The sequence below is a fragment of the Mus caroli genome, chromosome 5 (assembly GCF_900094665.2).
Source record: "Mus caroli chromosome 5, CAROLI_EIJ_v1.1, whole genome shotgun sequence".
In the NCBI taxonomy this organism is placed as follows: domain Eukaryota; kingdom Metazoa; phylum Chordata; class Mammalia; order Rodentia; family Muridae; genus Mus; species Mus caroli.
In genome coordinates this window covers 15,142,494-15,170,089 of record NC_034574.1, presented here as the reverse complement: position 1 = coordinate 15,170,089, position 27,596 = coordinate 15,142,494, and the positions used below count along the sequence as shown (strand labels likewise).

Below are 27,596 nucleotides of genomic sequence, written 5' to 3'. Positions count from 1 at the left end.
AGGCAGTATTGAATTGAACTTCAAATACAATACTAGGTATTGGCAAAGTGATAAAACAGCATCATTGTGTGCAGCGAATGGCTATCAACTCAGACAATCAGCTTGAGTAAATAGATTAAGTCCTATCTTCACACAATTTCAACAGTGTACTTAAATTCTGTCTTCTCTGTAATGCCATTTTCGTGACTTCTTAGTCAGAAATTATCTAACATTCTTTTCTATAAGCATTTGCTATCTATCACTGCAGCTCACAATTTTCAATTTTGTTGTGGGAAAAGTGCATCCCTGAGGAGTCCCTTCTTCAGTAAAAGCAGTAGCACAGGGTTATTAAATATTTTTGGCCCATAATAATATTAACAAAACAACATCCAAATATCACTATTATTCCTTTCATTTTTCTTAATCGTTGTGTACAGGAGTTTTGCCTGTATGCAAGGATATATATCATATACGTGCCTGGTTCTGGCAAGGTCTGAAGAAGGCTACCTATGCCCTGAAAATGAAGTTACAGATCACTGTGAACTACTCTGTAGGTGCTGGGATTCAAATCTCTCAAACCTCTTAAGCCAGTGGTCTTAAGTGCTGAGGCATCCCTTCAGCCTCCCATTTTACAAGAGATACAGAACTTGGGGTGTATCTGTATAGTAGCATGTATGTCTAGCTTGCATAAAGCTATGGGATGAACCTCAAGAATAGCAATCAGTAAATAAATAAATAAATATATAAATAAATAAATAAAATACTGCTAGTAGCTAGAACAAACTAAGAAGAACAAAATAATCAATTATTAGATCATAGTCCAAAGCTTACATTAAATATCCCAACTTAACTTAAGAATACTCAAATCCACCAAATAGAATCCTAGTAATTTATGTATATATAACTTCCCCACAGAATTGAAGTGCAACCCTCACTTCCCTTAAGTATGGGCTGCACAACCTAGCTTTGTCCAAGACTCCAGGATGGGGAAGGACTAGAGTGGATGAGAATGTGGGTAATACTGCAGTGAAGAAAGCTGACCAATGCAGCTCAGTTGTGTAATGATCATGCATGATGTCAACAGCTGCAAGTCATGATGATCTTCATACATCTGCTGTGAACTGATGCGACTGAAAATCACAGTCTTGCTCCTCAGAACCCAGAAGAAACGGCCAAACAAACCCAGTTTGAGTCATTCTATATGATACCTGAGTAGTAATTTTCAAAATTTTCACTATTAAAAAGGTCTGAGATTCTTGAAGCTTGTGAACAACACCCAAACATGAAGCGATAGAATGAAGGAGGAATGGAAATGGTTGGAGGACAGCTGTCCTGTCAACAGCTGCCCTGTCAGCAGCTGTCCTGTCAACAGCTCCCCTGTGTGATAGGTAACAGAGGAGAAATACTAGTTTTAGAACCAAGGAAAGGATGCAATCTTTGGAAAACAAAGCAAAAACAGAGTGAGTTCAGCATCCTTTTCTGAAGGCTCAGCTTCAGTTGAGGTGTGGTCTCCTCTCAGTGTAAAGGCAGCTGCAGAGAGTGGAAACCATGAATGAATACAAAGAGGGAACCTTAGAAAATCCATTCAACTTTCATCAACATATAATTTTTAAATTATTTTTTCATACAATTTATTTTCATTGTTCCCCTTGTTCAAACCCTCCCAGATAGTCTTTACCTCCCTACCCGTCAAACTTCATTCTCTCCTCTCCTTCTCCCTCTCCTTATTCTCTGCCTTTCCCTCTCATTACCTACATCCATACCTCTCTCAAAAGAGCAAAACAAAAATGAAAATCAAAGCAAGCAAAACACCAATAAGATAAAAAAAAAAGAAAGCAAAATGAAACAGAAGTCACACAAAACAACAACCATAAAACAAACAATTAAGAAGTCTGTTTTGTATTGTCCATGTGTTCCTGAGCATGGAACTGTCCCTGAGAGTGGTTAATATACCTAGTGGCGCTACTGTCCAAAGCTGACCTGTCCTTTCCCAGCTGGCACCAGTTGCAAAGAGATTTTTGGTTAGAGGTGTGATTTTTGTGTCCACTTCTCCTTCTCTGTGCTGAGTGAGACATTTTCTGCTAAATGGCTGAGAAGACAAACTAAATAAGGGACTCAGTACCCTTGCTGTTATCAATGTACACATTCATCAATGCACACATGAACTCACATGCACTTACATATAAATAAAATATGTTTTAAAAAGAGAAATCAGGGGAGGAGCATTCATTTCCTGCTTTTTCACTGAGCATGAATCACAATACAAAAATCAATATTCCCCAAGTTAGTAGCTCTTTATTTACCAATGATGAACATTCCTGAAACAAATCAGATAAACAAGTCCATTCTAAATAACTTTGAAACAAAATAACCCAAAAGAACAAGGAATGAACCTGGTTAAAGTGAGGAACTTCAGAATGAATTCTTCTAAGACATTGAGAAAAGAAATTGAAGATGACTCAAGGATTAGACATATCTTCTATATGTTCACTGATTGGCAGATGGAGATGATGGAGAAGCCCACGTTATCAAAAGTAATCTAGAAAATAAATGCAATCTCTACCAAAAGTCTAGTAAATCCTGTACATAAGTGAAACAAATAATCTTAGAATCATGGGGAGCCACACATTCCATGGGGGCCAGAGTAATCCAGAGTAAAAAGAAATCTGAGGAAATATCAGTGTTTCATTTGAAAACATACTAAAGATGTAGGGATGGAAATAGCAGTAGACTTGTACCATACCGACATGACACATAGATCAACGAAATAGAATGAGATGAGTTAGAACAGAACCTGGAATTAAGTTACACAGCATCAGTCCTCTGGTTTAAAAAGAATTACCCAAGATTTTAAATCATTTTCATACATGTATACAATGTACTTTGAGCATAATCCCATATATACATTGAACAGAGAGACTTTCTAAAACTGGTGCATAAAGCATAAAGAAAATCAGCGGTAAGGAGGAAAATAGTAGGGGTCGAGTGAAGAGAAAGGCAGGTATGGGGTGGGAGTATGGTCAGAGTACATGATGTATCTGAAAAAATTGTCTTTAGGAAATCCCAATATATGCTATCAACATGTATGTTAATAGACCATATATATCATAAATAAAACAGAAAAAAAGCAGTCTGACAGGTGGTTGTAGTTTAAAGAAACAGTAATTTAACACAGTGGGGTATCCTGTGTGATGTTCTGGAATAGAGGAAGGACATTGGGTACTTGAATCACATATGTATAAGTTAATTACCATGTATCAATGCATGCTCATTAGTGCCTAATATGCTCTTCTTAGAATCCTAAGAGGAAGAAAGACTCTAAGTGTAGGTATAGATATAATATTCTTGTCAGTGTTTTATTTTAGGATATATATATATATATATCCTAAAATATATATATATATATATATATATATATATATATATATATATATACACACATGTGTGTTACGGCAGCAGTAGAATAAAGGCATTATTTTAAATCCAGAAGGAGGAACTTAAAAACAAACAAAACAATACACCATTGTACAATGCATCTTCTTTCTTCTTTTGCTGTAGACAACCATTTCAAGATTCCAGATAAGTTAATTAGTGTTTGGTCACATAGTGTCTAATGTTCTGGGCTACTCACATGTGGGGTTGTTATAACACACACAATCTGCTTCTTTCCTCTGGGACCTGACAACCAAAAGGGGGTATGTGTTTGAATTTGTAATTCTGATATTCCTGTCAAGGCTGAGTGTGCAAAACTTAAACTTGGTATCTTGGTGTGCTGAATGTTTCTTTCTTTCTTCTTTTTATTGGATATTTTCTTTATTTACATTTCAAATATTATCCCCTTTCCCGGTTTCCCCCCTTCCAGAAACCCCTATCCCATCCTCCCTTCCCCTATGAGGGGGTTCCTCCACTCACCCACCCACTCCCACCTCTCTGCCCTCAATTCCCCTATACTGGGACATCTGTCAAGTCTTCATAGGACCAAGGACCTCTCCTCCCATTGGGACAAAATGGCAAGCAACAGATTGGGAAAAGATCTTTACCAATCCTGCATCCAATAGAGGACTAATATCCAATATATACAAGAACTTAAGAAGTTAGACTCCTGAGAATCAAATAACCCTATTAAAAATGGGGTATAGAGCTAAACAAAGACTTTTCAACTGAGGAATATCAAATGGCCGAGAAGCACCTAAAGAAATGTTCAACATCCTTAGTCATCAGGGAAATGCAAATCAAAACAACCCTGAGATTCCACCTCACATCAGTCAAAATGGCTAAAATCAAAAACTCAGGTGACAGCAGATGCTCGTGAGGATGTGGAGAAAGAGGAACACTCCCCCATTGCTGGTGGGATTGCAAGCTTGTACAACCACTCTGGAAATCAGTTTGGTGGTTCCTCAGAAAAATGGAAATATTATTACTTGAGGACCCAGCTATACCACTCCTGGGCATATACCCAGAAGATGCTTCAACATGTAATAAGGACACATGCTTCACTATGTTCATAGCAGCCTTATTTATAATAGCCAGAAGCTGGAAAGAACCCAGATGTCCTCCAACAGAGGAACAGATACTGAATATGTGGTACATTTACACAATGGAGTACTACTCAGCTATTAAAAACAATGACTTCATGAAATTCTTAGGCAAATGGATGGAACTAGAAAATATCCTGAGTGAGGTAACCCAATCAGAAAATAACACACATGGTATGCACTCACTGATAAGTGGATATTAGCCCACTTAAGATAAAATTTACAGACCACATGAAGCTCAATAAGAAGGAAGAACAGAGTGTGGGTTCTTTGACCCACCAGATCCCCAGAGCTCCCATGGACTAAACTATCAGCTAAGGAGGACACATGGAGGAACCCATGGCTCCAGCGGCAGATGTAGCAGATGATAGTGCTGTGCTGAGTGTTTCAAATTAAAGGAAGCTGTGAAGTCAGAAGCAAAGGCTGCCAGGCCTTCTCCTTCCTGTCTTTGCCTCAGTCCTTTTTCCATGAAAGGCTCTATAGACACCCGAAGCCCCTTCCATGGAAGGAAGCTGTGAGAAACAGAGAGGTTCTGTCATCCACTTTCCACAGAAGCCAGTCAGAAGACCAGAGGCCTGGGGCAGGAGGGCAGCATATATGGCTCAGGAACAGCCTTGTTAAATTCCCTTCAGGTCCTCCAGTTGAAGCACCACCTTTAGAGCTGGTTATATTTCTCCACAGCTATCCACTTCTTCAACTGGACTTGGCTTAAGTAGTTCTTCATTTCTAAAGACTTCCATTCCATTCTCTAACAATGAAAACATTGTTATATAAATTTGCTTCTCCCCTTTTAGTCTTTTCTTTTCTATCTGAGAGGTATCAGTTATAGCTAGAGAAAATTCACTGCTTCCCTACCATGCACATAACACCGTATTTCTCACACAGTAGGCTCTGAAGTAAGTCATTTCCTGTGCAATTTATATGCATCATTTAATCCAGTAAGAATGGAAAATAAATGTGCAAACTACACCGTTACTATAACTTGTAGAAAACAGTTTAGAAGACAATTAACACTGACCGATGTGATCAAAATGATTAAATAATAACAATGATTGTAAACGTGAGAGTGGACAAGCAGAGCCCTGCCCCAAATGAAAACCACAGCAACAGGTAAGGGGCTTGGCAGATCTGGCATTGCTGTCGCTCAGCAACATGAACTGTTTCTGATGAGAAAGAGAAACCAGCAAAATGACTTATCTGAAAATCTGTCAAGAGAACTGTTGCTCTGTAGGTATTGTTACTTACTTTATAAAAAATGTAACTTATAATACTACTTCTCTAGAAAAATTATATCCATGTTTTAAGTGAAACTTTTGAACTCGAAGTTACTTAGAAACCTACATCCTTATTTTAGGGTCCATTAACAATGTGGTTACTCATTATGCATAAAGGGCCAAAGAAAAATACGTTCAACTATATACCCTATAGCTGATATATTAGCTTTCATTTCAAGTATTAAACATTTGAGGGAATAGACGTGCATTTGTTTGGATGGTCATAGACCATTATTAAAGCTTAGTAATAGTATCCTGTTATGTTTGTGATGAGGATTAAAAGTCCAAAATCAGTAGACATCAAGAAAGAAGATTCTAAGCAGAAAAGACCACAGGGAAGGACGGAGGTTTCTGTTTTGTGGCTTGCTGTGGGTTTTTAGAGAGTGTGTCATGAAAGGAAAATACTATGTGTAAAAAGATAAAGTATGTATATACCACACAAAGTAAATGGAGATATATAGATTCATACTAATATAAGCTACATACTAGTCCTGTGGATGAAAAAATTCACGCAGAAAGGGACAAAAGATTATAAATGAAAAAGGAGACACTCTTTAAAATTCACTTTACATCTGTTTGCTGCTCCTCCTCCAAGTCCCTCTGTCCCACAATCCCTCTCCCTATATCCCCCTTCCCTTCTCCTCTGAGAGGGTGGAGTCCCCCCTGGGTATCCCCTCCTCCTTCCAGTCTCTTCTGAGCTAGGCACATCCTCTTTCACTGAGGCCAGACCAGGCAGCCCCTCTAGAAGAACATGTCCCACATCCAGGCAACAGCTTTTGGAACAGCCCCAGCTCCAGTTGCTCAGGACCCACATGAAGACCAAGCTGCACAGCTGCTATGTGCAGGGAGGCCTAGGTCCACCCTGTGTATGTTCTTTGCTGGGTAGTTCAGACTCTGAGTGCTGACTGTGTTAGCTGACTCTGTTGGTCTTCCTGGGGAGTTCCTATCCCCTTCTGGGTCTTCAATCCCCCTTCCCTGCAACTCTTCCATAAGGTTCCACAAGATCCATGCAAGGAGAAACTTTTTTTGTTTGCCTTTGAAAACAGGGTTTCTCCAAACTTGTCGTGGAAGGCATTCTTTAGATCAGGCTGGCTGCAGACTCATAGAGATAGCCTGCTTCTGCCACCCCAGTACTGAGATTAAATGCTGTAACCACTATCAGGATGAGAAACTTAAAAAAAAAAGATTAAAAAAAGAAAGAGGATGTTAGGTGGCAGAATGAAATCATCTCTGTGCATACACAGAAAGAGAGGGCAAGACTGAAAGGGAAAGAAAAGGGTGCCTCAGTGGAGTGGAACTGCTGTGCATTCTCACCCTGCCTCCTAGGGCAAGGGGTGTTACACCTTTTATTCCCCTGTTTGAAATGTTAATTATATCATTAGCCTCTGTTCAGGTCCCTCACTGGGAAGGAAGGCTTTCTCTCCTCTGTCAGAAGAAGCCTGAACAAAGCAAAGTGTCTTCAGTCTTCCAAAGAAACCTTTTCAACTCCTAGGACATGTCTTACCTGGCTCCCAGAGGCTTCTGCTCACAGCATTTTTGTCTCCATCCAAGTCAGCATCCTTGGCAGACCCTAAGTCTTTGGCTTACAGGCAAGATCTCAGTTCTGTGGCTAGAGACATTGTGGAGCTTTCCTGAGGCCCAGTCATCCTTTGCTCTACATGAGGAACTGTATAAAAGCTCCAGTACTGATCAGACCTACTGCTATGTTCCCAGTCTCATGCATATTGACTAACACAACAAAGCTGTACTTACATTCTGAATGCCTGAAAGACTAGCAAGGGACACACAAGAACTAATAGTGTAGAAATCAAGATGTCTCCCTAAAATAAGACAAACTGTTGAGCTGAAAACAGTAAAGACGCAGCAGAGACAAAACCCTTGACTTCCCCCATTTGCCTAAAAGAAAGACGGATTTGCAACTAAAAACTGTATTGTGTTTAACCTTCTACCAGAGAGTATGACTATTGACTAAATATTGAGCATAATTCTCAACTCCTATAGGCCTGATGATTGTGCCAGAGGAAGCAACAATAGGCTTCCCTGACTTGCTTTCCCTACCACTTGTTTGCCTTCCCACAAGTTTCTGTCCTTTGCACTTTGCCTTAGTATGTCTCTAAAAGTTATTGAAGACCTTGGAAAACTGGGATTCAAAGTCACCTCTTGCAGAATTGCCCACAGACTAGATAACTACTGTAGCCTGGTAAGAAAATCTTGATCTGCTTTAGCAGATGAGTCTGGAAGCATTCTGTAAGAATCCTCTCTGCCTCTAGAGGGGTTACAGGTGGCTATTGTGTCACATGCCCATCAGTGAGTGGCAGAGAGGAGAGAGGCTGTGTCTATGTTCAGTGTTCTGACCTGTGAACATCTGAGTAGTTAGGAGTCTAAAGTTCCCTGAAAAAAAAGCAAGCCTGAGATGACTTCCAGTCTGGTGCTATGGGACCCAGACAGGGAATGAGACAATAATAAATAAAAACAAACAAACACTGAAAAAATCCTCAGGAGAGAAAAAAAAAGATTAAAATAGTTGATTTGGAATAGAAAGACCACAGAGAATTTCTTTTGAATCAGTTTCTAGCAAGCATCTGAGTAGGGAAAGAATCAGTCATATTACTCTATATTGTCTTGAAATTATTTTAACTTAAGCCATGGACATGTTCAGCCTGACCTGTTCACATCTACAGAGTAGACAAACATCTATTATTCATCCCATTCTCAACCAATGCAAACACAAGTGAGAATGATAGCTTACTCCTAGTGCCTTAAGATTTCTAGTCAATCGATAAGTAACATAGTTGTCAATTACAATATTTTAATTGTATTGGTGGGTCACTGGGAACACAAAATTTTACTACATCTTTACAATAAAACTCTCAAAAAAAAAAAAAAAACCAAAACGAAAATCATACAGAGATAGTAGAGGCATTACTAAGTAATGTTGTGAGATCTAGGCAAGCATTTACTTGGAGGCTATGGGACACAACAGTGGACCAGTGTGGGGAGAGTGAGAAAACGCTAAAGCTCTTCCAGGAAAACTGCACCTAATGTGCCTTCATCATAGAGAACAAAGATGTAACTTCTTGCCATTCCTTTTAACACCAAGTTGTTTCTGGATACAACTAGGAACACACATGCACACACATGGACATACACACATAGTCACACTCATATACACAGACACACACACAGAGAGAGAGAAACACACACATAGATACACACAGATAAGCAGACATACAAATAGACACACAGACACAGAAACACAAACATAGATACATACAGACATACATATAGACACACGGATAAACAACACAAATACACACACACACACACTGTCAGTACCATAGCTTATTCACTCATGCTTTCTAGTTATACAGTGGCAAAAGCTGGCCCAGGCACGAGAGCATGGCACATCACAATAGAGTATGGGAACATTATCAGCTCTTCAGGAGGAAGATCATTCCAGGCTGCTTTCTCAAGAGAAAAGTCACAAACTGGTTGGCTAAAATTGTAGGGATAAAGGTTTTCTCTCAATATTTACCTGGTTTGATATTTAGATGAAGAGAAATACCCCTTCTTGAGACTGAAACTGAATCTATTCAACAGGAGTCCTCTATAACAAAATTAGGTTAAGAGAAGAAATGCTTCCCCTAGAGCTCACCAGTGTTAAGTAATATCATTTCCCACTGCTGCTATTATCTTTGTGTGCTTTTTTTGAGGATCTTACTGTAAAGATGTAGCTGTATCCTTATTCCTCCTAGTCAAGGTAATTTAAAAATATTACCAGTTATAATAGGCGTGTGAGTATATATTTAGGTGGCATAAGAGCCTCCATGTGGAAATGAGTCGTAGCAAGCAGAGGCACTGTGTTTTTATACTGATGAAGAAGTGGACAGTTGTGCAGAGATGTGATTGGATGCAGCGGCATGATCTACTTATAAGACAGAGACTTATAAAGGCCTGTCTGCTTACACGTTGTATTCCTGTGTCTTCAGAGATAGGGATAACCCATCCTTCTGGGTCCATGGCAGTACATCGCCTGTGGGGGACTTTGAACTATTTCAGAGGAAAGTCAGAAAGTTCTTTCTAGGTTTTCTGACTTCTTGCTTCAGGAGAGAAAGGACAGGAGGGAAATCACTCTGTTTCCCACTCATGTTCATGCTATTTTCTCAAATGCCAAGTGGTTGTAGTTTTAGGAGTGTGTTCTGAACCTTATCATGTGCAAAAGGAGTGCTTCCCTATCCCATCCAGCAAAGTACACGATTACAAAATATAGCAAGTAAGCAATAGCCCATAACAACCTTCAGCCATAGGGTATGCAGGGCTTCTAGGAGTCATCAGACAGTAATGCAGCAGAAAGATTTGTGGCTCATAAATATTCCCCTTCTCCACACTGAAAGTAGCTTATTAATGTGGGCTCTATAAAATGGCTGTGCAGTATAAATGAAGGGGAATGTGGTATCCAGGGTATAGAGGAGAATAAAAACATATACCTGGGAAATGGAATATAGGTATGAGAGGTTTGGGCCAGTGACAATGTCATAAGCGATCCTGTTCTAGTTTCTTGACACTGGAAGCCCCTTGCTGACAATGATAGAATGGCCTAAGGAAGGAGCCTGATACCCAGGTAAGCCCTTTCAAGACAGCAACTGAGCCAAGAGTACACGTATTGGATTGTGGCTTCTGTAAGGATTGGGTGGTTGGGTGAATATTTACTTAGCACTGAGTTTTCAGGATATGTTTGTCAGAGTGACTAACATTATGCAAACAACAACAATAATAAAGATTGTTGATAGGAAAAAATGAAGTTGAAAATATAGCTAGATTTTAGAAGATAAATGGGACTTGTGAACAGTTTATTTAACATATCAGAGAGACTTGTGTTTCTGAATATAGCCCTGCCATATTGTGTCTTCAACAGGCTTCAGTGTGAAGGCTAATCTTTATTTTCAAATCTGATTGAGAAGGATATAGGACATCAGTAAGGCACACCTCTGGGCGTCTGAAGGTTTTCCAGAAAAGGTTACTAATACAGGCACAGTTCATCCACCCATTCATCTATCCACCCACCCATCCACCCATCCACCCATCCACCTATCCACCCATCCACCTATCCACCCATCTAGCCAGCCAGCCACCCATCCACCCATCCACCCATTCATCCAGCCAGCCACCCACCCACCCATCCACCTATCTACCCATCCATCCATCCATCCATCCATCCATCCATCCATCCACTCATCCATCCATCCATCCATTCACCCATTCACCGACCCATCTACCCATCCATCCACCCATCCACCCATTCACCCACCCATCCACCCATCCATCCATCCATCCATCCCTGTACTCATTCTTACCCGTGCATAGAACGTAAGTCTAATATAGTTACTTTCACATAGTTTCCAAGCTGTAGTTGTTTATTTGTTTTATTTTTTTTTTGAGACAGCGTCTTATGTCCCCAGGCTGAGGCTGAGCCTGTCCTTTAACTGATGCTCCTCCTGCCTCAGCCTTCCAGTTGCTGGAATTAGGGACATGTGCCACCAGACCCAGCCCTTTGCTTGTCAATGTTTGCATGACCCTAATTAGCAGCTATTTATATTTCCTGGATTTAAAATTCCAAGGTTCTCTTATCATCAGTAGAGACTCACAGGAGATGCCGGTTGCTACTCTGGTCACTAATTAAGAAGTATGAATGCAGAGACGAATAGGGATTGCTTATTAATAGCTCACTTTGAAATGACTTGCTAAAATAATTTATAACCAAATATATCTAAAAATAAAACTAAGCCTTTTGGGGGTAAAACATGCCTTTCTTCATCACTCTTTCAAAATCAAAACTTCCACAAATGAACTGAAGACAATCTCTGTTAACAGAGAGGAAGGCAAGGCTAGATCCATTCTGAATGTTGGAAGGGACAACCTCAATGTTTAAAAGTCCCAACCAAACTGCCTGGGGGAAATTGCAAATGAAGATTTACTTGCCCTTGATATGTGTCTAATTAGAATCAGTGATGTGCTGGACAGCACTGAGGGGAACAATCACACACTGGCAGGAAAGGATGTGATGATAACCTACAGGTGAGTTTTATTTCTCTTGTCTATGCTAATTGAGTCATGCTGGAGAATTCAGTGGAAGCCAAATGGAGACAATTTCGCTTTCTTCACTGAGCTCAAATGCTCTGACAGAATAAATCATATCAGCCTTTCTAAGGAGCAGAGGTCACCAAGCACAGCTTATGTAATCCAGGTGGGATGGAAAAACAGCTAAACAAAACCTATTAACAAACAGTGCTTCAATATCCTTGGCCCAGATCAGTGGAGTGGCTTGAGTCAGCTTAGTCCCGGAGAACATTTGGCTTCTTTGAAAAGAAGTTTTTAATTAGAGCAAGAGCCAGTCTTAAGGAATGGATATTAGACCAGTTGGACTTAGGGAGGACTCTTCTGGTTAGCACCCAGAAAGGGAAAATGCTACTTCCCCCATAACACTGTGAGGTGCTCAAAGCTCTTTGGGTAGCATAATCACAGAGCTCAGGGAGAATGTGGGCAATGAGGACAAGGTATAGTATTTAGGGTCACGTGGAGCAGTAGCCTTGTGCTAGGTGACTGAAGCAGGTGGCTGGGATTAGGATTTGGCAGTGTGGCTACAGGACTTATGTTAGCTCAAATCTTGATCTGCCACCAACTGCGTGTTTAAATGCTTAATGTCAACAGAGTAGATGTTTAATGGCAAGTTACTTAGCCACTCAATTTCCATCTCTTTAAAATGGACGAAATGCTGTACCTTTTAGCTGGGTTTTGTGAGATGCTACAACAAGTGTATAGTGGGAAACTCCCGCTGAGCCTGAGCTCAGCTTGCTGCTGCTGCTAGTTTCGTATTTTTGGAAGAGACAGATGACTTGGGGACCAGGCCAGTCGGGACACCATGTGCATGGAAGGTAAAGCAGCTTCCAGACAAAGAAGCCCTGAGGGACGATCCACTTTGAGCTGGCAATCATCTCAAAAGCAGTGCAGAGGAATGGTGTGGTATATGAGTTGGTGCCTTCCACTCAGACCGACTCTGTGTCACATCCCTGGATCTGTGTGGGTAATTTATAAAAACAAGATATTGTGTGTATTGTTATGCTTTGCCACAGAGGTGACCAATTTTTGATATTCTCCTTAAAGAGAGTTATCCAAGCAGGAGAGTGTTTTTCTACTTTCAACAATCATTGTACTTTGGTACAGGAAGGATTCAAACCAATGGTGATTATACTTAAGGCAGTACTCTACCTCAGAAAGCAGGAAGTAGACAAGGAAGTGGCACCAGCGTATATACTTAGGGGACTATGGTGTGTAAGCAAAGGAATAGATATGTCAAGTGAGAGTGTGTAGAAGGTCCCACAGTTCCTGGGGAGGGTGGCTAGTGGCTGATGGTACCACAGCAACTGGTAGACAAATACTGAGGGCACTGGGCATATTGACAAGAGGCACTCTGGGAAGGACAGGGCCAACACCTACAGAAGAAACTATATACCTCATTCACTGGCTTGTGAACATGGCTGCCCCACTACCCACAGATCACCAGAAATCCCATAGGAGAGGAAAGCAGGTAGACCTGGGAGAGAGCTATAGAGTAGTGATATTTCCTAGCCTTGCATGATGGGATGTGAGCAAGTCCTAACTTCATGGAGCATAAACAGGAACACTATCTATACTGTAGACTGTCATCTTCCGCACCATTTGTATATGAAGATTTGGAGATTCAGAGTATACGCATACACATGCATATCCCTTATTATGAAGTCATGACTGAGTGCGGAAAATTATGCAGCTATGGTCAAGTTCCTTATTTGTTTTTCAGCTTGTTACCCAATTAGAAAATGGGGATTATGTGACTACTTTAGCTTCAGGAGACTGCACATGTAGAATGGCAATAAAACATGTATGCATGGGAAGTATCCAGAAACATTAGTGTCCTCTCAGGGCAGCTTGAAAATTGTTCAGTTAGCATCTCAGAACCAGCTTGGTCTTTGAACTCAGCTCTGATAAGTACTAAAGTAGGAAAGACTGGCGTCACACCAGAAGGTCGAGCTCTGAGTTCCCATCCTCGCAGCACATACACAATGCTTTGGTCTTCACAAAAAAACTATGAATCTGACACTGAAGCTGAATTCTTGAAGAAGGAAAACTTTGGGTAAATTCTAGCTTACATATGGCTGACTGAACTAAGGCAGGGAGTCCATTATGTCTGTCCCTCCAACCGAGCTTCCATTTTTACTCATTGGAACAAAACATAGATGATATGGAATTTAGCATTTTAATCATTTTAAAACATGTCGTCCAGGGGCATGAATACTTTCCCATTGTGCAATTACCACTACCATCTTAGAAGTATTTTTATTTCTTCAAACTTTAGTCTCTTCAAATCAAAACCTCCCAACCTATCATTGCTACGAGTGCCATTTTGTTTTCTGTTCTCCTGAATTTGAGCATTCTAGGCATGGGATTTGTGTGCTGAAGGGGCTTATTTCACTTAGGTTAACAGCTTCTGAGGTGAGTCCTATCCTTCATCCAAGAGGCTTGGATCTGACCAGAGAAGTGAGGTGATGAGGGAATGAAAGATGCAAACAGAAAAGCAGGGATCAGGTAGTAGGAGTACTTGGCTGGGGAAGCCATATCACAATGGAAGCTCGGTGTGCTTATTATAGAGAGTTGAGCAGAGAGCTTGGATTATTGCATACAGCTGAAAAGGGAGGTGGGGTTGTTATGTACAGATAAACAAGAAGGCAGGGTTCAGGTCATAGAGCTGGATCAAGGAAACTGGTTTAGCTGATGTAGGTAGCAGCAGTCTTTGTACAGAGGCAGACTTCAGGCCATAAACATTGGAGTGAGAGGAGCTTTGGTGGACATTTCCTGCATACTCTGCCAATGCTTGCACCCAGTCCCCTGAAAAAGGTTTTGACACTGCTCTGAGGCTGAGCGTGTGCGATCCTTGATGTGGTCCTGCCTGTGTCAAAGACACACATTCACTCAGTAAGTCACTCATTCAAGGCTTGCTCTGCTCCCTACAGCCATGTTGTACCACAGGCTTGAATTCCATCCCCATTTGAGGACAATCACATCCTATAATGGCTGCATCATACTTCACTTACCTTTACATCCACTGTAGTCATTTAGCTTGCTTCCAACCTTTTGGCTATTGTGACTGACACTGCAGTATACCATCAATACACAAACACCCACTTGAGGCAGCCACTCTCAAGCTTTGATTTACATATCAAAAACTAAAATTGCTAGCATGTATGAGAACTACCATGTATGAATGCTACCATACTATTTTCCAATATAGATATACATTTTTTTCCACCTCAAGTGCATAAAAGTTCAGCTTTCTCTACATCTTCACCAACATTTGGTATTGCCTGATTTTATTTGTGTTTGCATCATAGTTATCTTAAGGCATGCTCTTTTTTAGGATGCTTAGCAGTCCCTAAAGGGAGCGGTAGAAAGATGAAATAAGCATCATTGAGCTCTTATAGCTGATTGTTCTTTGCTAACTGCTACTTATATTTGCTAATTCAGTCATCAAAATGCTGTTCACTGAAAAGTGTAGCCTATTTCTTCCCATCTTTAGGTAAGCTTTAATTAACTTTAGATTTTCAATTAATAGTATCTTTTTCAGTTACTGTTTTTTGAAATCATCTGAAGTAGATGCAATTTATGGATTGTATTTATAAACAAAAATAAGCAAGTTTATAAAGTTTTCAGTAGGCTGAATTCAACCAGTTGATTAACTCCAGCAGTTTGATTATACTTTATATAGTGGTATAAAGTGCCATCTTCTACATTCTACCTGGATTTCAGCTATAGGCAGAAACATCTGTCCGTAGCATCAAAGATGGTTCTCCATACTTAAAATCAGAATCTGTTACATTTAAAGTAGTGGTTCCCAACTGGCAATTACACAACAATGAAAGAGTTTTCATGACACAGGTAAAATATTATATCACACACGCATACACACACACACATTCAAATACATACTCAAATATTCACACACACTCCTGTTCACACTCAAACACACAAACACACTCACATGCACATGATATACTCTCATAAACTCTCACTGACACACACTCACATACACAAACACACCCATAGCCACACACATGAAACTTGCACACTTCCACATTCACACAGAAATACACACTCAGGCATACTTAGACACACACTCAATCACACATAAACACTCACATGCTTACACACTCACATGCATACTCATATGCACACTCAAACATGGACTCACATATACTCATACACACACACACACACAAACAAAGACTCACACACTCTCACACACATATACACTAAGACTCATACACTCATACACTCATACACACTTACATACACACTCAAACACACGTATATACTTATACACTCACAAGTACACTCAAACGTACACTCACACACATTCACATACACACCTCACACATACAATGAAACACACATACACTCACATGCACACTCAAATGTACACTCACACACACTCATTCACACCCAAATATCTAATCATACCTTCATAAACATTCACTCCCACACTTTCATACAAATATACACTCACAGACACACTCTCTCAAACACACACTCAAACATATACTTAGTCATACACACTCATGAACACACACTCGCAAATGTGTATACACTCACACCCTCATACACAATGAATGAAAGTGGAAGCTGTGGGGGAGAGAAAAATGTAACATATTGCCTGCCCCATGAGAGCTCCTATAAAGTCCTAGGATTTATGATATTATAATCTATAAAAGCATAGATCTATATATGAAATGGTTCCTTATTATATCAGTTAAAGATCATTGAAACAGAACTAAAGAGAACAAAAGCTGTGTATCTTGAAGACCTCTAGAAAGCATAATGAAGCCTTCTGGACAGTGCCAGGGTTTTCTGCTTCAGTATTTACGCACTGTGTGAGACTCTAGTGAGGAATCTTTTAAAAACATTTATTTTCTACGAAAGTCAGGAATATAATGGTTCCCACCTATGAATGAAATAAAGAAAGCCCTGAGCAACATCCAGGGTTACAGGCCTGCAAGCATAGATGCCTCAGTGTTAGTCCTTTTACCTCCCAGCCTAACTCTCACCTGCCATGTCACAACCGTCTGGGAATGCTGCATCACATTTCCTCCCTTTTGTTTGCTTTGACATAGAAAAAAAGTGAACGCTCACTTTAGAATTCTGAGATATGTATGGGCCTTTCTCTCCAGAATTTAATTTAATTAAAACTTCAAAATCCCTTGAGTGGAAATTACATAGTTATTGGGAGGCAATGCATGTGCCGTGGAGGAGGTATCTCAGTGGGCGGTACAGGTGGAGAATGAATGTAAAATGGAAGTTATCGCCTGTGCAGCTGCAGGGAGCTGAACTGAGAGCTTTGCACTTCCTGCTTTCTGCACTGGTAAGGCAGAGGGACAGGTGTGCTGGCTGGGAATAACGGACTTGGAAACACTAAGGCTTTGCACATGCTTAGCAAGTTCTCAACCACTGAAATATATCTGGAGCTAAAGGTGACTTTGGACAGCCTCAATTGCATTTCACAATGGACATGAAGTGCTTGTTATAATTAAGCATTTTCTAGTTGCTATACCTGTCTATGTGGCAAGCTTTCCATGGCACACTTAAATTGAGAATTGACTTAGAAAGCACTGGTTAAAAAGACAGGCTTCCTGAAAAGCTCCTTGGGGTCTATTTAGTATAATACTCTGACTTTACAAATAAAGATAGTGAGGCATAGAGAGGGAGGGGTGTGATCTGAGCCTCATCAGGATGACAAACTAAAAGGAATTCTTGACCCTCCTTAGTAGTAGGACAGGTCTTGTTCCCAGAGGCCACACCCATGCTTTCTTACTGCAGAATCCTCCTGTGTTTTTATCTCAAAAGGAATTGCTGTTGTTTTCCCTAAACCCCTTAGCTACTACATTTGTTCCTTGGTAATTTTCGATCATTCCCTAAGTGTTACTAAATACATTTCACTGGCCTGATGTTTGTCAGTTACACAGTGGTTATTATCTAAATATTTAAAGTAAGTAAATTTGCAAAAGCCACTAGCAGGGTAACTGCTCCTAGTCACACCTTCTATAGTATGAAGTGAGCAGAACCACCTGTCCAGGATGCTCCTGCTTGACAACAGATTGACCTATGACCTGGGCATGGGGCTTTGATCTCTCTACATGCTGTATTTTCCTCCCAAAAGAAAATCCAAAACTAAACCAACAGCCGAGCACCCACTCATTACAACTGACATGAAGTTCTTTACAATGTTCACATTAAAATGCTTTATTGAACCTAATTTCAGATTCTACTTCCTAAGGTGGGGGTTGTACTAGGGAGAAGGAGGAGCCAAAAGCCAGCAGGAATGATCTAAGCTGCACTCCCTGTGAGTGCTCCACATTGGAAGCCATGTTACCAGGAGTGGATGTTTGCTTTCAATACATGTTAGTACATACATAATTCTTCTATTACTTTAAATACAGGTCTTCAATATGGAAAGAGCAATGCCACCTAAGTAAAACTGAGCAGTTACTTCTCCTCTCAGGTAAAACAAACAGGCTATTATTTCATAAATGACATTTTAATTACCAACAGGAGGCCATTAAAAATGCATCCTGGCAGTTTGCTTGGTTCCTCTTGGAAAGATAATATTGACAAACTGCTCTGGAATTGCAGTTCTGGAAACAGCATAAATTGAGATCAGTAATAAAACACATTCACTTGTGTACCCTAAAGCAATGATAAACAATTTGAAGAGGGAAGACAAAGTTGAAATTATATTTCTTTTTCTTAGGGAGAGATGGAAGAGAGAGTAGATTTGCAGGAAGAACATTGTGCCTGTAAATTTATCACTTATGCAAATTACTTTATGTGCTTAGCATAGCAATTTGAAGATTTAGCCATGCGGGGAGTCACAGAGGAAGGGAATGCTCTGGAACACCAATTCCATTTTCTCTACCTGTGAAGAGGACCTTTTCAGGAGGCCCTGGGCTGGAGGATTTCAGGAGAGCAGGTGGATTCTGGAGCCCAGCTCAGAGGTCTCATCAGGGGCATCTGGTATAATCCCAGCAGCTGGGATGATTAAAAACAGGGGCATCTGGCATAATCCCCACAGCTTCTTCTCTCAATGTGCAACAAGGCTTTCAAAAGTTAAAGTCCTTCCTGCTTATGGTGCTTGAGGTCTCCTGGTAATTTTGATCAGGGCGAATACTCTGGAGTGAGGTTATCATCGCTCCAGAAACCACAAGGCCAGCACCAAGTCATTTACCTTTTCCCTGTTTCACCTAGGAAATATATTTGTATTGATCTCTTTAGTATTAACCCAAAGGAGATATGCCCTGGTGATGGATTCCACTGTTGGTTAACCACAGTAAATAAAGGAAATTCTTCTTGTGTCCTTTAGGGGCAATGCAATTTACTTTGCTTTCCCTAGAGTCACTGCAATGGGAGGAATATTGGTGGGATCTTGGGATCGCTTGTGTCTCTGGGGACAAGTACTCAGCTTGCAAAAGACTAGCTAAATAGCATATTCTGTCATTTCTTAGAGTGTCCTCCTTCCTCACTCTCTTCTCTCTGTTCATTTATTTATTCTCTCAGCAAATATTTTAGAGACCATTTCCTCTGACTAATCTCCAAATATATGGGGGCTTTGAGAAGAAATAAAATCTAAAATAGATATTAAATAGACAATTATTTAAAAGATGGAAGCATCTTGAAACAATTCATAGAAGGTTTGCATGTATGTGTGTGAGGTGGGGGGAGGTGGGGCAGGTGTTCACTACTTATAGAGAGATTAGCTCTATTCCATAAAGGAATATCGAGTTCAGGGATTTATGTTTTTGTTTTTTTCACTGGCTGGTCTCAAACTCCATGCACAGCAGGAATGACCTTGAACTTCTCTGATCTTTCTGCCTGCTCCTTTCAGTCCTATGATTATAGGAATGAATAGTATTAAGGATTGAATTCTGAGCTTTGTGAATGCAAGACAAACACTTTTTAAAGTTTTAACCAGCATCAATAGTGAGAAAAGAATATGATGCTAAAGGAGCTGATGGAGTTAAAGTGCTCACTGCATAAGCATTGAGAGCTCATTCCAGGTCTCAGGCACCCACGGGAAAGGCACATGTGTGGTATTATGCATCTCTAACCTAAGCTCTGCGATGGCACAGACAGATGACTTCTAGGAGCCTGATGACTAGCAACTCTAGTCAAAATATCAGGTTCAAGGTTCATTGAGAGACCCTATGTAAGATTTATGTGGAAAACAATAGAGGAATACATACAATGTTGACATGTAATTTATAGATTGTATTAACACATGCATGCATGCACACACACACATATTGGGAGGGGAGGGAAAAAAGGTCATATATAGAACTTCAGAAAGGATTGTGTTCAAGTTGGTGGGGTCGTGTCCTATACTCCAGAGAATGTGAGAGATACTTACGACTCAGAAGAGACTGAGTAAATGAGGGCAGTCTTTTATAAAAAGAACTTCAGAGCCCTAACATTCAAGCAGCCTCTAGCCAAACTGACCTCCCTGGTGAGAATTAGGATGGGAATACAGGATATAGATTGTGGGTTAGCTCTTTCTAATGGAAGCATTTGGAACATGAAAAATTAAGTTAGAATCTCTGACCACTTCCCACTAAAATGAAGACATGGTATGTATTTAGAGGTCACAGTTGGCTTCCTCAGTGCCACATTACTGAATGTCAACAAGCTGCATAGCTTTAGAACATAAAAGGAAAGAGCAAAAAAAAAAAAAAAAAAAAGGAAAAAACAAAAAAAAAAAAAAAAAAAAAAGATCAACTGGGAGGATGTCACCAGAGCAAGACATCACAAACACTAAAGCCAAACACACAAAACAAAACATCCAAGGAAATGCCTCTTGGGGCAAAAGGTGTGATATGCAAAGTTAAAGACATTTAATTGAGTCTGGTAGTAGGAACAAAAAATTCTCTTGTTAGAGGGGAGTGAAGAGCAAATGGAGACAAATAATAAAGAGGGTCCATTAAATAAGACTATGTGGAGCAGACATTTGCAAAGAAACATTTAATCAGAACTTCCAGCTGAAAATTCCCCATGCAGAGAAGGGAAAAAAAATCAACAGAATAGCCAATAACCTACTCAACAGGTGAAAATATTTGCAAGATTTAGAAATTGGGCCAGGCGTGGTGGTGCACGCCTTTAATCCCAGCACTCGGGAGGCAGAGACAGGTGGATTTCTGAGTTCGAGGCCAACCTGGTCTACAGAGTGAGTTCCAGGACAGCCAGGGCTATACAGAGAAATCCTGTCTCGAAAAACCAAAAAACGGAGGATCCAGCAATACCTCTCCTGGGCATATATCCAGAAGATGTCCCAACAAGGACACATGCTCCACTATGTTCATAGCAGCCCTATTTATAATAGCCAGAAGCTGGAAAGAACCCAGATGCCCCTCAACAGAGGAATGGATACAGAAATTATGGTACATTTACACAATGGAGTACTACTCAGCTATTAAAAAGAATGAATTTATGAAATTCCTAGCCAAATGGATGGACCTGGAGGGCATCATCTTGAGTGAGGTAACACAATCACAAAGGAACTCACACAATATGTATTCACTGATAAGTGGATATTAGCCCAAAACTTAGGATACCCAAGATATAAGATACAATTTGCTAAACACATGAAACTCAAGAAGAATGAAGACCAAAGTGTGGACAATATGCCCCTTCTTAGAATTGGGAACAAAACACCCATGGAAGGAGTTACAGAGACAAAGTTTGGAGCTGTGATGAAAGGATGGACCATCTAGAGACTGCCGTATCCAGGGATCCATCCCATAATCAGCTTCCAAACGCTGACACCATTGCATACACTAGCAAGATTTTGCTGAAAGGACCCAAATATAGCTGTCTCTTGTGAGACTATGCCGGGGCCTAGCAAACACAGGAGTGGATGCTCACAGTCAGCTATTGGATGTATCACAGGGCTCCCAATGGAGAAGCTAGAGAAAGTACCCAAGGGGCTAAAGGGATCTGCAACCCTATAGTTGGAACAACATGATGAACTAACCAGTACCCCGGAGCTCTTGTCTCTAGCTGCATATGTATCGAAAGATGGCCTAGTGGGCCATCACTGGAAAGAGAGGCCCATTGGACTTGCAAACTTTATATGCCCCAATATAGGGGAATGCCAGGGCCAAAAGAATGGGAATGGGTGGGTAGGGAAGTGGGGGGAGGGTATGGGGGACTTTTGGGATAGCATTGGAAATGTAATTGAGGAAAATATGTAATAAAAAATATTAAAAATTAAAAAAAAAGAAAAACCAAAAAAGAAAGAACTTGGTATCCAGAATGCATGGGGACTCAGTAGAAAATAATATTGAGGATGATAACCTGTTTAAAAGGAGACAGAGAGTGGCTAACAGGTATTTGAAAAGTGTTCAACAACACACATTATCAAGGAAGTGTGTATTTGGACTACCTTGACTCCCTACTAAGAACAGCTATTACTGAACCGCCAGCCAATGACAAAGGGCTCATGATGAAGTAGAGAAAATAGGGTTGGTGAGATGGCTCAGTGGGTAAGAGCACCCGACTGCTCTTCCAAAGATCTGAAGTTCAAATCCCAGCAACCACATGGTGGCTCACAACCATCCATAATGAGATCTGACTCCCTCTTCTGGAGTGTCTGAAGACAGCTATAGTGTACTTACATATAATAAAAATAAATATATCTTAACCTGAAGTCTGCTGGTGGGATGTATGTTAGGCAGATATTGTGGCAAGTGTACATCCAGAGATTCCTCAGATTGTTACACTGATCCAGCAATCCGACTACTTAGGTACAAGTTTAAGGGAAATAGGAGCAGTGTGGAGAAGAGGCATTGGAATGCCCAGGTCACTGAAGAAGGACTCACAACCTTCAAGAAAGGCAAACAACCCAAATGTCCACCAGTAATAATTATATAAAGAAAATGCCCTACATACACCCTAAGACCTAAATACACCTATTTGGCCAAAAAGGATGGAATCCTGTCACCTGTAATAACATGAATGGGACTAGAGATCATTAGAATAAGGGAACAAGTCAGGCACCAGAAGATAAGGACTGCATATCTAACTTCTATGTGGATTAAAACTCAAATGATCTTCACCAGAGGGTGGGAGAAGGGGGGGGGGTAGGAAGGGGATGAGCACAGGGTAATTAGTTACAGTTAGAGGGAGGAAGTCTGGTGGGCTAATGTGCATACCTAAAAATGAAGTACTGTGCATTTCAGCAAAGCCAGAAGACAGTACTTTCATGTTTTCAGCAAGCATAAATGACAAATATTTGAGAAGACAGTTATATTGACTCTGATTCTAACATTATACAAATAAATACATATCAAAATTCACATGGTATCTCATATATATGTATATATATGTGTGTGTGTGTGTATATATATATATATATATATATATATATTTCATGTGTTTGTTTGTTATTTAAGATAAGTTTAAATTTAAATAAATGAGAAAAAAGATTCTTTTCCCAGACCTTCAAAACATGTTTTCAAATGGAAAAACTGTGTTGTAGACCTGAATGAATCCAGCTTTTAAAGTGGTATAAGCATAATGACATTTCAGAAATCCAGGACCAAGGGTCAGAAAAGTTTTGTTGTGTTTGTTGGGATGGGACCTCACTATGTCGCTCTGGCTGTCCTGGAAGTCACTCTGAAGACCACACTGCAACCTTGCAGAGATCTCCCTCTTTCTGTCTCTCAAATACTAGGATTAAAGGCATGTACCACTGTGCCTAGCTAAGGGCCAGCAAATTGTGAGCAAAGGACTAGAAAGAAAACAATTCAGCCATGTCTGTCACGCGTACTTCATCTTCCCATTGTAGCACAATAGCAGCAGAGATGATGTGTAAAAGAATGGATGTGGCTGAGCCCCCACAAGATGTATACAAGAGCTAGGTTGAATGTAGAGAACTGTGATCCCTGACTAGAAGAAAAGTCTGAAGGCCCCACTCAGAAAGGCAGGACTTGGAAAAACAAGGAGCTTCCCTAATGGAAGATGTGCTAATAGCATTTTGAGAAAAATAATATAACAGAGGCAAATGGTGACAACGAAAAACAGCAATTAAATAGAAAAAAAACACTTAGCAACTATACAGGGCAGAAATCATAATCATGGTGCTTTGCATATCTAAGCAGTGGGCAGGCTAATATTTGCACAGGCTGTCAGAAAATGTAATCAGATCCATGACTCTGAGACCCAAGAGATCAGACACAATGTGGGAAGTGGGACAGTTGCGGGATGACCAGATTGCAGGCTGCATACATGGGGAGATGCTGAATCAGGGACCCTTGTGTGCCTTGTTAACCATTTTCATATTTCTTATTCTTCAGCAATTAGGAGTCCCAGACAATATTTAACACAGGAGTAAGGATACCAGGACTTCATTTCTGACATATCAGGGTTTTTTTTTTTTTTTTTTTTTTTTTTTTTTTTTTTTTTTTTTTTTTTGGCAGGAGGGGACCAAACAGATGAGACTGAAGCTAAGAGGTGATGGTCACAGGGCACAGGTAATGGGCAGATGGATGCTGTTGAGGCTTCTGTTGCTAAAACCTGGTTCCCACTCATCATGGAATATGAGTTGATCATGAGGGTTCTAACCTAGTCAGTGGATTGACCTGTGCCTGGACTCATAATTGGATGCCATTATTTGGGGTTGATGAATACACTGGAGCACACAGGACACCGGGGGCATATCCTTGGTGGATGTTATCTTGTCTGCAGCATCTCTGCATTTCTCTGTTTCCATGAGGTCCGTAGCCCTTCTCTACTGTGCTCTCAATACCAGGATGTTCTGCTTCACCACAAACCAAAAGCAATGGGCCCAAACTGCTGTTTTTAAAACAAAATTCCAAACGTTCGAGTTTATCAAATCAAGACTCAAGAGACAAATGCTGTGGTGAATGCCTAGCACCGCAGAGGCAGAGAAAGTGCCCAGCGGACCTTCCTACTCCACCAGTGTCCCAGAAGGTTAAAGCTTCCTTTCCTTTCCCACGATGTCTTAAATGACCTTCAACTCAAAGACCCTCTTTGTACTTCCTTATGTTCACTCGTCAACTGGTGGCTTCCTCCATCTCTTGGGTATAGAAAACTCTTGGGTTAAAGGTGTGTGCTAGGGCTGAGCCACACCACAACGAAGTTTTTCCAGTTCATAATCTTGGAGTTAACAAAGTGATCAAATGTCCCACAGCACCAAACATCTAAAAATGTTAGATAAATGATTCCTCATCTCCTAAATCATTGCGCTCGATATTTTTGTCATAGTCTAGCACTGGAGGCACCGATACTGTACACCTTACAGCACTTTAGTGCTTTTTTTCCCCTTAAGATGACTGTTTCATGTAACAGAGACCAGAAGCTGCCACTTTGGTTTGGTGTCTCTGAGCATAAAATGGAAGCAAAGGGTACTTATTTGGAGTAAGCAAAAGGCAAGTTATTGCATAAAGGCCTTTGCGATTTTTCAGTTCTTAGCTAGCTCTCCAACTTCCCTGCCATCAATTGACTAGTTAGAGAACACTAGTTTTATGTCAGCCATCACAGTTTCAGAATAAATGTGTTAAGCCATTCTTCTGAAGTGTTAGTTTAGGACAGCCTCTCTTGTTGAAGATAAACATTCTCAATTTTAACTGCAGAAGGCTGATTCTCAGGATTGGGATGAGTGGGTGATTAATAACGTATCTGTAACATGTTGGCAAATGTGTGGGAGCTCCTGGCTTTAGTGGTAGGTAGAACGGGAGTGTGCAAGCTTCGCCCCTACTCCGCTTTCTCTATCTCTCTTGCTACATATGGCGCCTCTTTGACAGTCACCACTCCACTCTGCCTCAGTCTTCAGGATCCAACACATGGCTCAGACACACACCTATCATTTTTCAGGTTATGTCCTTGTATTTCACGAAATTTTTCTTCCTCGATGTTATCCTGTGCTACTTAATTTGAGTAGAGAGATTTTAGACAGTATTGTTGCAGAATCTTTCTCTATCCACTTGGTGCCATACTGCTAGGAGTCAGATTAAAAACAAATCATCTTAATAGGAAACTATATATAACCCATGGAAAGGCAAATATTTAATTGTACCTGAATTTAAAGTAGTATTTGATTTCAGTATAAAATTAGGTTCAAGAAATTGTACTGTTTTCTGAAATGATCTGTCGTTTTAGACCGGGAGAAGATTTCTGTTTACCCTCTCATCTAACAAGTTTAATTACTGCTTTTAAGAAAGTACAGTGCTTCTGGTTTTGTGCTCTGGTGCTGATGGTGCTGAAGAACTTCCAGAGATCCTAATACTGAGTGCGAGTTCAGCTTAGGATATCAGAATTCTCTCATCTAAAGAAAGCCGGGCCTACACTTCAGACCTACTTTAGTACTGTGGGTTACCATAAGAATCATTTGCTGTTGTTTTAATCACCATACAGTACCCAATCTCATTGGGCAGTAAACAATATAAATATAGGGATCTACTATAAGGTTCTTACATCTCAAAAATGGATTGAAAAAAGTCAAAGTAAAACAACAACAAAAAATAAAAAGGATTTCCAGATACCCTGAATATGTTGGTTGACTTTTAGAGAAACAGGATAGAAACAAGGAGAAGCTTCTGTGTAGAGTGAGGGATTGGGGATGGTGTCCTTGAACAGAGGAAATTTATTATCAGAGTTCCCAATTTTAGCCTTTGTTAGATAGATTATAGACAGAGATAAAGATATACGCTCATAAATGAGAACCAAAAGTAAGGCTTTTTCCTATGAGAAAATACAGTTTATAAAGATTACCTATATAAGGGAGGAAATAAAAAAAGAAGGAACAAGAACAGGAGGGAAGACAGAGGCAAGCTACTGCAGCAGAGAAGTTAAGGCAGTAGATAAAGACAATGGAACTCCAGCATGAGGTGTAGGGTGGTTTTTTTTTTTTTTGTTTTGTTTTGTTTTTTTGATAGCAGCTATCAATGCATGCAGTGGTAGATGCTAAGGACAAAGAAGGACAAAGATTAATCTCCTGGCCCCAAGATAATGTAAATGCTAATTACTGTGAGTCCAGAGCAAACAACTCTCTTAGAGTTAGAAATAGAGAGAGCAGAGCGCAGGCTCAGGACTTAGAACTTGGAGTTCTGTGTCCTGTTCATTAACCTCACCTGAAGGTTTTCCTATCATTAATTTCCACCATCAACCACTTTAAGTTTTAAACCCATTCTGTAAGTGATATCGAACAGGCCTTCTAGGAAGCTACGGGACATCTCAGCGAAGACTATAATAAATGGACACCCTCGCTCCTTACAATTGTCACCCATGGCATCAGGAATCCTGCTTTGAGTCTACTCTCCTTCAGGGCAACAGTCTTTACTTAAGCCTCACACAGATACAAGAAGGAACCAACTAAGCAAAGTACAAGTTAGCTCCATGAATAGCAACTCTATCTAGCTGGGTCCGAAGTGTAGGTGACTAAGGAGGTTGCATGTAGGAGTGGATGCCACACATGTGTGAGAGTTAGGTACAAGCAGAACATTAAGTTGTTGGGGAAAGATTCCTATTTAAGGATACAATAGAAGATGGAGTGAAAGCCTTTATTCAAAGATTGCTTCTAAACACATGAAACTGAAGAACAAAGACCAAAGTGTGGACGCTTTGCCCCTTCTTAGAATTGGGAACAAAACACCCATGGAAGGAGTTACAGAGACAAAGTTTGGAGCTGAGACAAAAAGATGGACCATCTAGAGAC

At 40.4% G+C, this 27,596-nt stretch overlaps 1 protein-coding gene and 1 non-coding gene across 8 annotated transcripts in view; one reads left to right on the top strand and one right to left on the bottom strand.

The window, feature by feature from the left end:
* The window catches only part of Magi2 (membrane associated guanylate kinase, WW and PDZ domain containing 2), a 1,402,993-nt gene that overhangs the window by 558,579 nt on the left and 816,818 nt on the right, over positions 1-27,596 (bottom strand). The window lies entirely within an intron of this gene.
* Positions 8,048-8,177, top strand: LOC115031208. The gene has a single exon (XR_003836827.1). It is a non-coding gene; the product is annotated as a small nucleolar RNA SNORA17 (small nucleolar RNA).